The following is a 13,496-nucleotide window of genomic DNA, read 5'->3' as shown; positions in this document are numbered from 1 at the left end:
TAATTTTAGTCTATCTACCTCCTAGAAGAGCTGACAAGGAGCTGAGTGTCACCTGTCATTTGCATTTAACATATGTTATATGTGGAGGGCAGTATGTGGGAAAAGGAGCACGAGAGAATAGGAATGAACTACATGAGAAAATATTTCCGTATTTGATTCAAAGTATACTGTATTTGTGCTGTTAATTACAGAATATGTAAAGGAAAATTGTATGTTAAGTATGAAGGGGTCAATTTATCCAAAGGTTGGGAAACTGCAACTGTATTCTATGTTAAAACTCAAAGAAAGGATTTTTTCTATGGTAGTATTTAAGAACACATATCATTTTAAACGAGATTCTAATCACTTCAGATAAATATGTAATAGCCCATCGATATGGTAGAGACTGTAAAATACATAATGCAGAGACTATATGAGACATATTCTATTCTTGATGACAAAAAAATCTGAAAAAGAGCTCTCAGCTTTGAAATGTCATGTTCAATACAAAGCTTCCACTCTTACTGAAGTAAGGATGTTTTAGAAAAAGATTGTTAACCCTCCAAGTTAAATATCTCATGGGTGTTGTGTTTCAGTAGTCCTCAACTAAATTCAACAATGTCTCCCCCTTGCATTCTCTGCCTTTGTTTCCCACAGTAGAGTGTCATCAGCTACCACGTCAGAAGCCTGAGCCCTTGCCCACATGCCATCTCAGGTCACTCCATTCCCCTCTCACTCCACACACTCAGTCAACTTTAAATGTCATTTCCTACTACACAATATTGCTGAAAGAAATTAATTGCTGAAAGACCTAATTAAGTGAAAAGACTTCCCACATTCATGGATTAAAAGGCTTAATATTGTTAAGATGGCAGTATTCCCCCAAATCATCTCCAGGTTAAATATAATCCTTATCAAAATACCAGTGGAGTTTTGTTGTTGTTGTTTTGTGTTTTTTGTTTGTTTGTTTGTTTGCTGTAGAAATGGAAAAGCCAATCAGAAAATTTATGTGGAATTGCAAGGGACCCAGAATAGGCTAAAAAGTCTTGAAATAGAAAAACAAAGTTGAAGGATCCATATTTCCCAATTTCAAAAGTTAATACAAAGCTGCAGTAATCAAAATAGTGTGGTACTGGCATAAGGATAGACATATGAATGAAAGGAATAGAATTGAAAGTCCAGAAATAAACCCATACATCTATGGTCATTTGATTTTTGACAAAGGTGCCAAGACCATGCAATGGAAAAAGAGTAGTCTCTTCAGCAGTGATGCTGGGACACTTGAATAACCACACGCAAAAGAGTCTAGCTGGACCCTTACACACCACATACAAAAATCAACTCAAAATGGATCATAGCCTAAATTTATGTGCTAAACTATAAAACTCTTTGAAGAAAACATAGAGGCAAATCTTCATAGCCTTGGATTTCACAATGGTTTCTTAAATATTTTGACTTAAATGACAAGCAACGTGAATAGATAAGGTGGATTTCAGCAGAATTAAAATCTTTGTGCATCAAAAGGCACTATGAAGAAAGTGAAAGATAACCCAAATAATAGGAGAAAATATTTGTAAATCATGTATCTAATAAGGGTGTTAATATCCAGAAAAATAAAGAATTTTTACAAACTGACAACAAAAAACAACCCAATTAAAAAAATGTACAAAAGACTTGAATAGGCAGTTCTCCAAAGAAAGTATACCAATAGTCAATAAATACAAAAATACTAAATACTCATTAGTTATTAGAAAAATGGAAATCAAACTACAATAACATCACTTCATGTGCACTAAGATGGCTATCATAGGAAAGATAGAAAATTACAAATATTGATGAGGATGTGGAGAAATTGGAACCCATTGCAGGTGGAACTATAAAATGGTGCAGCCACTGTGGGAAACAGTCTGGCAGTGCCTCAATAAATTAAACATAGAACTATCATATGACCCAGCAATTCGACTCCTAAGTATATATCCAAAAGAATGGCAAAAGTATTCAACAAATATTTGTACATGAATATTCACAGCAGCTCTAATTCAAAATAAGCAAAAGATAGAAACAAATGTCCAACAACTGATGAAAGAATAAACAGAATGTGATATATCCCTACAGTCCAATATCGGTCATAAATGGGAATGAGTTACTGTTACATGGATTGCCCTTGAAAACGAAGTAAAATAATCTAGACATAAAACCACATATTTTAATATTCCATTCATATGCAATATCCACAATAGGCAAATCCATAGAAACAGTGCCAATTAGTGGCTGCCAGAGGGAATGGAGAGAGACTGCCTAGTGGGAACAGGGTTTCTGTTTAGGGTGATAGACAACTTTTAGAACAAGATAATGGTAATGGTCATACAACATTACAAATGCACTTAATGCCACTGAATTGTACAATTGTAAGTGGTTAAAGTGGTAAATATTATGTATATTTACGACAATAAAAAAAGTTATTTTCTCAAGTTTTCTCTGACTCCTAACATTGATCTAATAGGGTCAGATTCTAAAACACCCAGTATTTCCTCCTTTAGAGGGCAGTTATAATTAATTATTTGTGTAATATTTGCACATATATTATAATATTTGCACATTTGCTGCATATCTGCCTTCTTTACTGTAATACATATCAGGGCAGGGGATGATATCTACCTTCACCATTGTATCTGCTACTAGAGTGTAGCACAGTGCTTGATACATATTAGGTATTCTATAAACTCTTCTGGAACAAATAAAGAAATGAATTATCCCTAATTCCTGACAAGTCTATCTCATAAATATCTTTGGAATGAATCTACTTTTTTCTCTTCTCACTGTAATCCAGACTGTAATAACCTCTTAATCTAGAATAATGCAACAGCCTCCTATTTGCTCTCTCTTCTTTCAGTCATACTTCCATTTAATCCATTCTTTACACTGTAATCAAAGAAATAGTCTTAAAACACAAGTACAATCACATCTCTCCCCACACACATACCCTGTGAGTACCAAATTTGGCATTATGCTAAGCCTAAACTCTTTAACATTGTCCTCACAGACCTCTCTGATTTGCTGCTGCTTTTTTTCATCTCTTGAGTATCATAACTCATCCCACTTAGATTACAATTATATATTATAGTTATTCTGAATTACTTTCAGCATTTGGAACAGTTTATGCTCTTTAATCTCTTGGCCTTTGCACATTCTCTTTCTTCTGCCAGGGTCACTCATTTTTTCCTCTCCCATTTCCCGTCCCAGCCTGCAAAATTCTTGTTTGGCTTAACACGGTGTCCTCAGCCCCTCACATGGTGCCTGGCACATAGTATGTGCTCAACGAATATTTCCTTTAAAAAATGAAAGTCCAGGGCACCTGGGTGGCTCAGTGGATTAAAGCCTCTGCCTTCCACTCAGGTCATGATCCCAGGGTCCTGGGATCAAGCCCCGCATCAGGCTCTCTGCTCAGTGGGGAGCCTGCTTTCCCCTCTCTTTCTCTTTCTGCCTCTCTCTCTGCCTACTGTGATCTCTGTCTTTCAAATAAATAAATAAAATATTTTTAAAAATAAAAAATGAAAGTCTAACTAGATTTCTATGTTCTATGTATTCTTCTACTTGTTCTTAATTTTACTTATCCTTTGTGCTCCATTGCATTCTTACCATGTGGTCTTGTTTCTATGCCATAGCTGAAAGGCTGTGAGCTCCATGAAGACAGGGAGAATAGTCTGATTTTTTTTATCATGTATAGACTATGCTAGAATTATGGTGGCTTTCAGTTGATACATAGTCCTTGAAAGAATATATAATAATAATGGTTAAAATCATGGTTTCTAGAGTCATACTGCTTGTCTTTTTTTTTAAGATTTTATTTATTTATTTGACAGAGAGAAATCACAAGTAGATGGAGAGGCAGACAGAGAGAGAGAGAGAGGGAAGCAGGCTCCCCGCTGAGCAGAGAGCCCCATGCGGGACTCAATCCCAGGATCCTGAGATCATGACCCGAGCCGAAGGCAGCAGCTTAACCCACTGAGCCACCCAGGCACCCCCATACTGCTTGTCTTTGAATCATGTCTCTTCACTTACTAGCAATGTACTTGATTAAGTTAAACTTTCTAAACTTTATTTTCCTTATTTGTAAAAGAAGTGTCTATAATAGTGCCCGACTCAAAATAATATGTGGATTAATTGAGATAATAGTATACCTAGAGAGTTTAGTCTCAATACAATGTCAGACAATATAGTAGATGGTCAGTGGATGTTTTTAATCATGTGTTGAATTGATAAAGAAATCTGTATGTTTGAGACTTAGGGAAAATGTGGCTGGAGAAAAAGATTTGGTAGTCCTTGGCAGGTATAGGATGGGAGATCAAACAAATGAAAAACAAGATAGGGAAAACAGAAGGTAGTTCAGAAAAAGAAAGATTAACCATGGTTTATCAGATGGCTTCAGTTGTAAATAGTACTTCATAGTCATAATAATGTGAATGCCAAATATAAATCTCAGCAAAATTATAAAATTAACAAGAGGATGAAGGAAGGGGAAAGAAGCAATGTGTGATAAAAGCCTGGGAAGGAACTAAAGCTAAATTTTCTTCTTTCATAGTGGGATGTCAATAGATAATACCTAAAAATGGAAAAATCAAGAAATAACAATATAAGTATGTTGTTTAGAGACAAGGATACCTAAACAATCAACTAAAGAGGTAAAAATGATTGCATTTGGGAGAGAGGAATGCAGAAGTGAGAATATGTCTGGCTGAATACTGTTGTCTTACCCTTGAAGAACTATTTGAATCTTTTATAATACTAATTAAAATAAAATAAAAAATGCATAAATATTAACTTTTTTATATTCTTTTGTTTTAAGAGAGAAGATGAGAGATAGGTCAATAGCTAGAAGGATTTGAAACTCTCTAAACTCATCAGCTCTAAATTATTTTACGCTTCTCTGACCTCCTATTAAAATGCTTAACCCTTGGGTGCCTAGGTGGCTCAGTGGGTTAAAGCCTCTGCATTCAGCTCAGGTCATGATCTCAGGGTCCTAGAATCGAGCCCCACATCGGGCTCTCTGCTCAGTGGGGAACCTGCTTCCTCCTGTCTCTCTGCTTGCCTCTCTGCCTACTTGTGATCTCTCTCTCTCTCTCTCTCTCTCTCTCTGTGTCAAGTAAATAAATAAATAAACAAATGTTTAAAATGCTTAACACTTTTAGGCATGTATCATGTAATTGCCTTGTATTGCATCTATTTGTCTTATGTTTCCGTTTTCTAATAGGCTTTGAATATTTTGAGGTGAAAGAATATATTTTTATTCATTTATATCTTTATCCCCAGCCTTCTCCTATTCAAAGCAGTTCTTCATACATGACAGGTTGTATTTAAATATATGTTGAACGGATGGAAGTATATTTAACTATGTCCCCACTTCATTTGTATTTTGCTTTGTTTTATCAGATATACTTGGACCCATTGTTTAAGTTTTTCATTGTCTCACCATGCTGAAAATGTAAGTAGTTATTTAATGAATGCTAGGATGATTAACAGGTGCAGTTTCAGCTCTCTAAATTTTGGAACTAGATAACCAACTTTATCAATATGCCAAAACTAGTTTTCTAAAACAAACTCCATTGTTCTAATGTCCTAGAGAAATAAAGTGCAACACATTTCTACCTTTTGTACCCCTATAGCACTCTAACTATCTTCATTTGCTTAATAAGTGTTCTTTTATTTGTATATATCAGGGCTTATTTGTGATGTTCTCTGGGACTGAGAAGATATACTTTGTTTGTGTCCCTAAAAACATTTCCTCTGAGTCAGAACTGCAGTTCTTCCACTTGCCCTGTTCTTCCTTTTAATGACCTTTCTAGATATAATTCACATACCATATAACTCACCTGTTTAAAGTATGTAACTCAATGATTTTTGGTATATTCACAAGAGTTATGCAATCATCACCACATTCTAATTTTAGAATATTTTCTTTCATCCCAAAAGAAACACCATACCCATTAACAATCACTCACTCCCTATTCCCCTCCATACACTCAACCTTAGACAACAGCTAAGCATCTTGCTGTTTCTCTTATTTGCCTATTCTGGATATTTCACATAAAAGGAACCATATGACATATGGTGTTTTGTGACTGGCTTCTCTCACATAGCATAATGTTTTCAAGGACTTTCTATATTATAACAGATATTGGCACTCCATTCATTTTTATTGCTAAATTGTATTGCATTGTATGAATATACTGTGTCTTATTTATCCATTCAGGAGTTAATGAACATTTGGATTGTATCCACCTTTTGGCTATTATGAATAACGATTCATGTACAAGTCTTTGTGTGGACATATATTTTCTATTTTTTTAATATTTTATTTATTTATTTTACCAAGAGGGAGAGCACAAGCAGGGGGAGCAGCAGAAGGAGAGGGAGAAGCAGGCTGTTCACTAAGCAGTCAGCCTGACCTGGGGCTTGATCCCAGGAGCTTAGGATCATGATCCAAGCTGAGGGCAAATGCTTAACTGACTCAGCCACCCAGACATATGTTCTCTAAATGTATCTAGGAGTGAACTTTCTGGACCATACAGTAATATCTTTAGGAATCTCCAATCTGTTTTTCAAACAGTTGTACTATTTTATATCCCCATCAGCAGTGGGGGTCCAGTTTCTCCACATCCTCACCAGCACTTGTCTTTTTTTTTTTTAAAGCTACTTTATTTTATTTTATTTTTTTTAAAGATTTTATTTATTTATTTGACAGAGAGAAATCACAAGTAGACGGAGAGGCAGGCAGAGAGAGAGAGGGGGAAGCAGGCTCCCTGCTGAGCAGAGAGCCCGATGCGGGACTCGATCCCAGGACTCTGAGATCATGACCCGAGCTGAAGGCAGCGGCTCAACCCACTGAGCCACCCAGGTGCCCCTTTAGTGGGTGTAACATGCTATTGTTTTGATTTGTGTATTTCCCCAATGGCTACTGGTAATGAGTATCTTGTCATGTGCTTATTTGCTATTTATATGTCTTTGGAGAAATGTCTATTCAGATTCATTGTCTTTTTTATTTTTTTATTTTATTTATTTATTTATTTTTTAAAAAAGATTTTATTTATTTATTTGACAGAGAGAGATCACAAGTAGACAGAGAGGCAGGCAGAGAGAGAGAGGGAAGCAGACTCCCTGCTGAGCAGAGAGCCCGATGCGGGACTCGATCCGAGGACCCTGAGATCATGACCTGAGCCGAAGGCAGCGGCTTAACCCACTGAGCCACCCAGGCGCCCCAGATTCATTGTCTTTTTTAAAATCGGGTTATTTTTATTGTCAAGTTGTAAGTTTTCTTTATTTGTTCTTGATACTAGATCCTTATCAGCTGCAAAGTTTTATCCCATTCATTGGTTGCCTTTTTACTTTCTCAGTGGTATCACTTATACTACATAGCTTTTAATTGGTAAAGTCCAATTTATGTTCTTTTGTTACTTGTATTTAACCATTGCCTAACTCAAAATCATGAATACAATTTCTTATGTGTTTTTTTTTCTTTTTGGTTTTCTTTTTTGGTGTAGTCCTAATAGGTTATTTTTACCTTTCTTTTCCTTGCCATAGTTATCCGTAACTATGTTGTTAAGACCAATATCCAGGTGATCACTGCCTATGTTTTCTTTTAGGAGTTTTAAAGTATCAGGTCTCGCAATTTGATCTTTAAACCTTTTTTGAGTTTATTTTTGTGTACAGTGTAAGAAAGAGATCCAGTCGCATTCTTTTGCATGTATTTGTCCAGTTTCTATAATACCATTTATTGATTGATTATTTTTATTTTTTAATAAATTAATTTATTTTTTTGTTCTATTTAAATTCAAGTTAGTTAACATATAGTATATTACTAGTTTCAGGGTATAATTTAGTAATTCATCAGTTGCATATTATACCCAATGCTCATTACATCAAGTGCCCTCCTTAATGCCCATTACCCAATTACTCCATCTCCCTACCCACCTTCTCTCCATCAACCTTCAGTTTGTTCTGTATCATTTGTCTCCCTGTTTTTACCTTTTATTTTCCCTTCCCTTCCCATATGTTCATCACTTTTGTTTCTTAACTTGACATATGAGTGATATCATATGGCATTTGTCTTTCTCTGACTAACTTATTTCACTTAGCATAATATCCCCTAGTTCTATCCATGTCGTTGCTAATGACAAGGTTTCATTCTTTTTGATGGCTGAGTAATATTCCATCATATATCACATTTTCTTTATCTATTCTTCCATTGATGGACATCTGGGCTCTTTCCGTAGTTTGGCTATTGTGGACATTGCTGCTACAAACATTAGGGTGCATGTGCCCCTTCAAATCACTATGTTTGTATCCTTTGGATAAATACCTAGTAGTGCAATTGCTCTGTTTTTAACTTTTTGAAAAACCTTTATAACGTTTTCCAGAGGAGCTGCACCAGTTTGCATTCAGACTTCGCATTCCCACCAACAGTGCAAAAGGGTTCCTCTTTCTTCACATCCTCCCCCACATCTGTTGTTTCCTGAGGTGTTCATTTTAGCCATTCTGACAAATGTGAAGTGGTAACTCATTGGGGTTTTGATTTGTATTTCCCTAATGCCAAGTTATTTGGAGCAATTTTTCCATGTGTCCATTAGCCACTTGTATGTCTTCTTTGCAGAAATGCCTGTTCGTGTCTTTTGCCCATTTCTTGACTGGATTTTTTGGGTTTGAGGTGTTGAGTTTCTTAAGTTATTTATAGATTTTGGATACTGGCCCTTTATCTGATATGTCGTTTGTGAATATCTTCTCCCATTCCATAGGTTGCCTTTTAGTTTTGTTGATCATTTCCTTTGCTGTGCAGAAGCTTTTTATCCAGATGAAGTCCTAAAAGTTCATTTTTGTCTTTGTTTCTCTTGCCTCTGGTGATGTGTCTAGTAAGAAGTTGCTATAACAAGTCAACGAGGTTTCTGCCTGTGTTCTTCTCTAGGATTTTGATGGATTCCTGTCTCACATGTAGGTCTTTCATCCATTTTGAATTTACTTTTGTGTATGGTGTAAAAAAAGTGGACCAGTTTCATTCTTCTGCATGTGGCTGTCTAGTTTTCCTAGCACCATTTGTTGAAGAGACTGTCTTTTTTCCATTGGATATTCATTCTTTTTTTTTTTAAGATTTTATTTATTTATTTGACAGACAGAGATTACAAGTAGGCAGAGAGGCAGGCAGAGAGGAGGAAGCAGGCTCCCTGCTGAGCAGAGAGCCCGATGCGGGGCTCAATCCCAGGATACTGGGATCATGACCTGAGCTGAAGGCAGAGGCTTTAACCCACTGAGCCACCCAGGCGCCCCTGGATATTCATTCTTGCTTTGTCAAAGATTAGTTGACCATAGAGTTGAGGGTCTACTTCTGGATTCCATTGATCTATGTGTCTGTTTTTGTGCCAGTACCGTATTGTCTTGATGATTACAGCTTTGTAATAGAGCTTGAAGTCTGGAATTGTTACGCCTCTGGCTTTTGTTTTCTTTTTCAACATTATTTTGGCTATTCAGGTCTTTTCTGGTTCCATACAAATTTTGGAATTGTTTGTCCCATATCTGTTAAAAATGCTGGTGGTATTTTGATAGGGATTTCCTTGAATTTGTAGATTGTTTTGAGTTCCATAGACATTTTAACACTGTTGGCTTTTCTGATCCATGAACATGGGATGTTCTTCTATTTCTTTGAGTCTTCCTCAATTTCTTTCATAAATGTTCTATAGTTTTCAGACTACAGCTTCTTAAAAAAGGCCTGAATTGCTAGGTACTTTCCTCTTAAGATGCCTTTGTTGCTTCCCGAAAGTTTTGAATTGTGTTTTCATTTCACTTGGTTCCATATATTTTTAAATTCTTCTTTAATTTCTTGGTTAACCCATTCATTCTTTAGCAAGATATTCTTTAACTGCTATATATTTTTAATACTTCCAAATTTTTTCTTGTGGTTGACTTCAAGTTTCATAGCATTGTGGTCTGAAACTATGCATGATATGATCTCAGTCTTTTTGTACTGTTTGAGGCCTGATTTGTGACCCAGTATGTGAAAAAGTGAAAAAGTGCTATTTGTCAGATACTTTTTTCTGTATCTAGTAAGTTGCTTATGTAGTTTTATCCTTTATCCTGTTATTTTTGGATATTAGAACAACCTTGCATTTCTGAAATAAATTCACTTCCACTTGGTCATGGCATATAATCTTTTTTATGTGTTGCTGGATTTCATTTGCTAGTTGAATATTCTTAGAATATTGGTTAGAAGGAAATTTATACTAGTAACCACTTGTATTAAAAAAAAGAAAGATCTCAAATCAATAAACTAACATTCCAATATACAAAACTGTTTTTCTGTTTCATATTCTATTAAACATTTTTTTCATCTATCTTCATAAGAAAATTGGCCTATAGTTTTATTTTAGTCTGGTATCTTTGTCTGGTTTTGATATCAAGATAATACTAATCTCATAGAATTAGTTGATTAGTGTTTCTCTTATTTTCTGCATGGGTTTATTAAGGATTGACATTAATTCTTTAAATATCTGGTAGAATTCACCAGTGAGACCATATTGTCCCAGGTAGCTTTTAAAATTATCCAATCTCTTCACTTGTCATAAATCTTACCAGAATTTCTATTTCTTCTCTAGTCAGTCTTGGAAGTTAGCCATACTGTGAACCATTTTACATTCCCACCAATAAAAAAGTTTCCAATTTTTCTATGTCCTTACCAACACTGATTATATTCTGGAAAGTCTTTGCTTCAATTTCTTTTCTGAGAGAGAGTTTTGTTGGATATGGAAATCTTACTTAAAAAGTTATTTTTCCTAGCACTTTGCATACATCATCCTATTGCTTTTTGGCCTGTATTCTTTCTGACAATAAATCAGCTGTTAGGCTTCTGGAGTTCTATTAGAACAGTTGAAAGTCAGCTATTAATCTTTAATTAGGGTATATACTGAGTAGTTTTTCTCTTGCTGCTTTCAAGTTTTTCTTTTAGTTTTTAGTTTCAACACCTTGAGTATCATGTGTCTGTGTATTGATATCTTTGTGTTTATCCTTTTAGTTTGTTGTGCTTATTGGACATGTAGGTTAATATTTATATCATATTTAGGACTTCTCAGCCATTATTTATAGAACTGCTTCTTCTTTCTCTCTTGTTTTCTGGTATTCCCAGGATATGCATACTGCTGAGTTTAATAGTGTCTAACATTTTTCTGAGGCCCTGTTCATTTTTCTTCATTTTTTTTCTCTTTAGCTTTCAGATTGCATACCAGAATTCATAGATAAGAGTAGTTCCTTTCTTTGACTTGTGGTTAGAAAGTGCATCTTTATTACTGTCAGTTGAGATGGGCAGAGGGTTATGGCATGGGGAGTCAAAAAAGGGGCCATTGAAGCTAAGTAGAGGAATTCCCCAGGCTTTCAATACAGAGAAAGCTCTTCTTGTGAGAAAGATCTTTTCAGCTGGAAAACATGTTTCTAGTATCCCCTCCTCTTTCATGGAGCCATGACTAAATGGAGAAAGCCCACCTCCCTTTTTAAATTGAGGTATAACTAACACAACTTTATATTCGTTTCAGGGGTACAACATAATGATTTGTTATTGTATACATTGTGAAGTGATCACAGTAATTCTAGTTAACACCTGTCACTATCTATAGTGACATTTTTCTTTCTTATGATGAAAACTTTAAGGATCTACTCTCTTAGCAACTTTCAGATACACAGTACAGTATAATTAACTATAGTTGCCATGTTCTACATTACATCCCTATGGTTTATTTACTTTATAACTTAAAGTTCATATTCTTTGACCCCATCACCCATTTTGTCCACACTCTACCCCATCTCTGACAACCACTAATCTTTTCTTATATCTATGAACGTGTTTTCTTTTTAAAGATAACCCATATAATGAATATTTATCCTTTCTCTGACTTATTTTATTCACTGTAATGCCCTTGAAGTTCATCTGTGTTATAGCAAATGGCAAAAATCACTCTTTCTTTATGGCTGAATAATATTCAAACATATGTATATACACATACACACCACATTTTCTTTATCAATTCATTTAGAATTGCACACTTAGGTTGTTTCTGTACCTCGGCTATTGTAAATAATGTTGTAATGAACATGGAGGTGCTTATTTCTTTTTGAATTAGTGTTTTTATTTTCTTTGGGTGAATACCTAGAAGTGGAATTGAGGGATCATATGTAATGTTATTTTTAATTTTTTTGAGAAACCTCTATACTCTTCTCCACAGTGGGATTTACATTCCCAACAATGCATAGGGTTCCCTTTTCTCCACAACCTCATCAACACTTGTTATTTCCTTTGTTCTTTTTTAAGATTTTATTTATTTTAGAGAGACCATGAGCAAGCGAGAGAGAGAGCATGGGCAGGGGGGAGAGAGAGAAACAGACTCCCCATTGAGCAGGGAGCCCATTGCAGGGCTCCATCCTGGGGTCCTGGGATGAGACCTTAACAGACTGAGCTATCCAGGTATCACTCTTGTCTTTTTGACAATAGCCATTCTAATGGATATGGGCCGGTATCTCATTTTGGTTTTGATTTGCTTGATGATTAGTGATGTTGAGCACCTTTTTAAGTAGAAATTGGCCATGTCTATGTCTTCTTTGGAAAAATATCTATTCATAGCCTCTCCTCATTTTTTAATTGGATTGTTTGGGGGTTTTGGCTACTAAGTTGTATGGGTTCTTTATATATTTTGGATACTATTGCCTCATCAGATATGAGTTGCAAATATTTTCTTCCATTTAGTAGGTTGCCTTTTCATTTGGTTAATGGGTTCCTTTGCTGTGCAGGAGTTTTTTTGTGTGTTTTAAATTTTTATTCTGTACTTAGAGGATATTTTGCATCTTATCCCTACACATTTAGTAAAACAAAGACCATATTTCATAAAGCTTCAACAAATAAGAAAAGATAAAATTTATAAATACCCCGCTTTTGTCCCTCAGGAAATGAAGAATTAATATTTTATGTTTATTTCACTTTTTGGAGGTAATGTTAACTATGTGTATGGTCAAAGAGCTGGTATCTACTTAGGTATGACAAATACCTAAATAGCTGTGGCCTGTTTCAATGATGCAAGGAAAAAAATCCATCGTCTGCTTGTTACATATTTATATGTATTTTGTTGAGCTAGATTTAAACCAGTTTTATCTCAGTATAATACAGATTTTATGGTAATATTAATGCATTTGCATCATCTCTTAGGCTCTCGCATCTGATATAATAGAGATGATATTTTTCAGTATTCTGAAATAGAAATTTTCTGACTCTTCAGTGTGCTAGAAATGTCTTCTGCTTCCTCAGTTTTCTTTTTTTTTTTAAATTTTTTATAAACATATAATATATTTTTATACCCCAGGGTACAGGTCTGTGAATCGCCAGGTTTACACACTTCACAGCACTCACCATAGCACACACCCTCCCCAATGTCCATAACCCCACCCCTCTTATCCCAACCCCCCTCCACCCAGCAACGCTCAGTTTGTTTTGTGAG

Source organism: Neovison vison, chromosome 8 (assembly GCF_020171115.1).
Source record: "Neovison vison isolate M4711 chromosome 8, ASM_NN_V1, whole genome shotgun sequence".
Lineage (NCBI taxonomy): Eukaryota > Metazoa > Chordata > Mammalia > Carnivora > Mustelidae > Neogale > Neogale vison.
Note: the sequence above shows the minus strand (reverse complement) of the source record.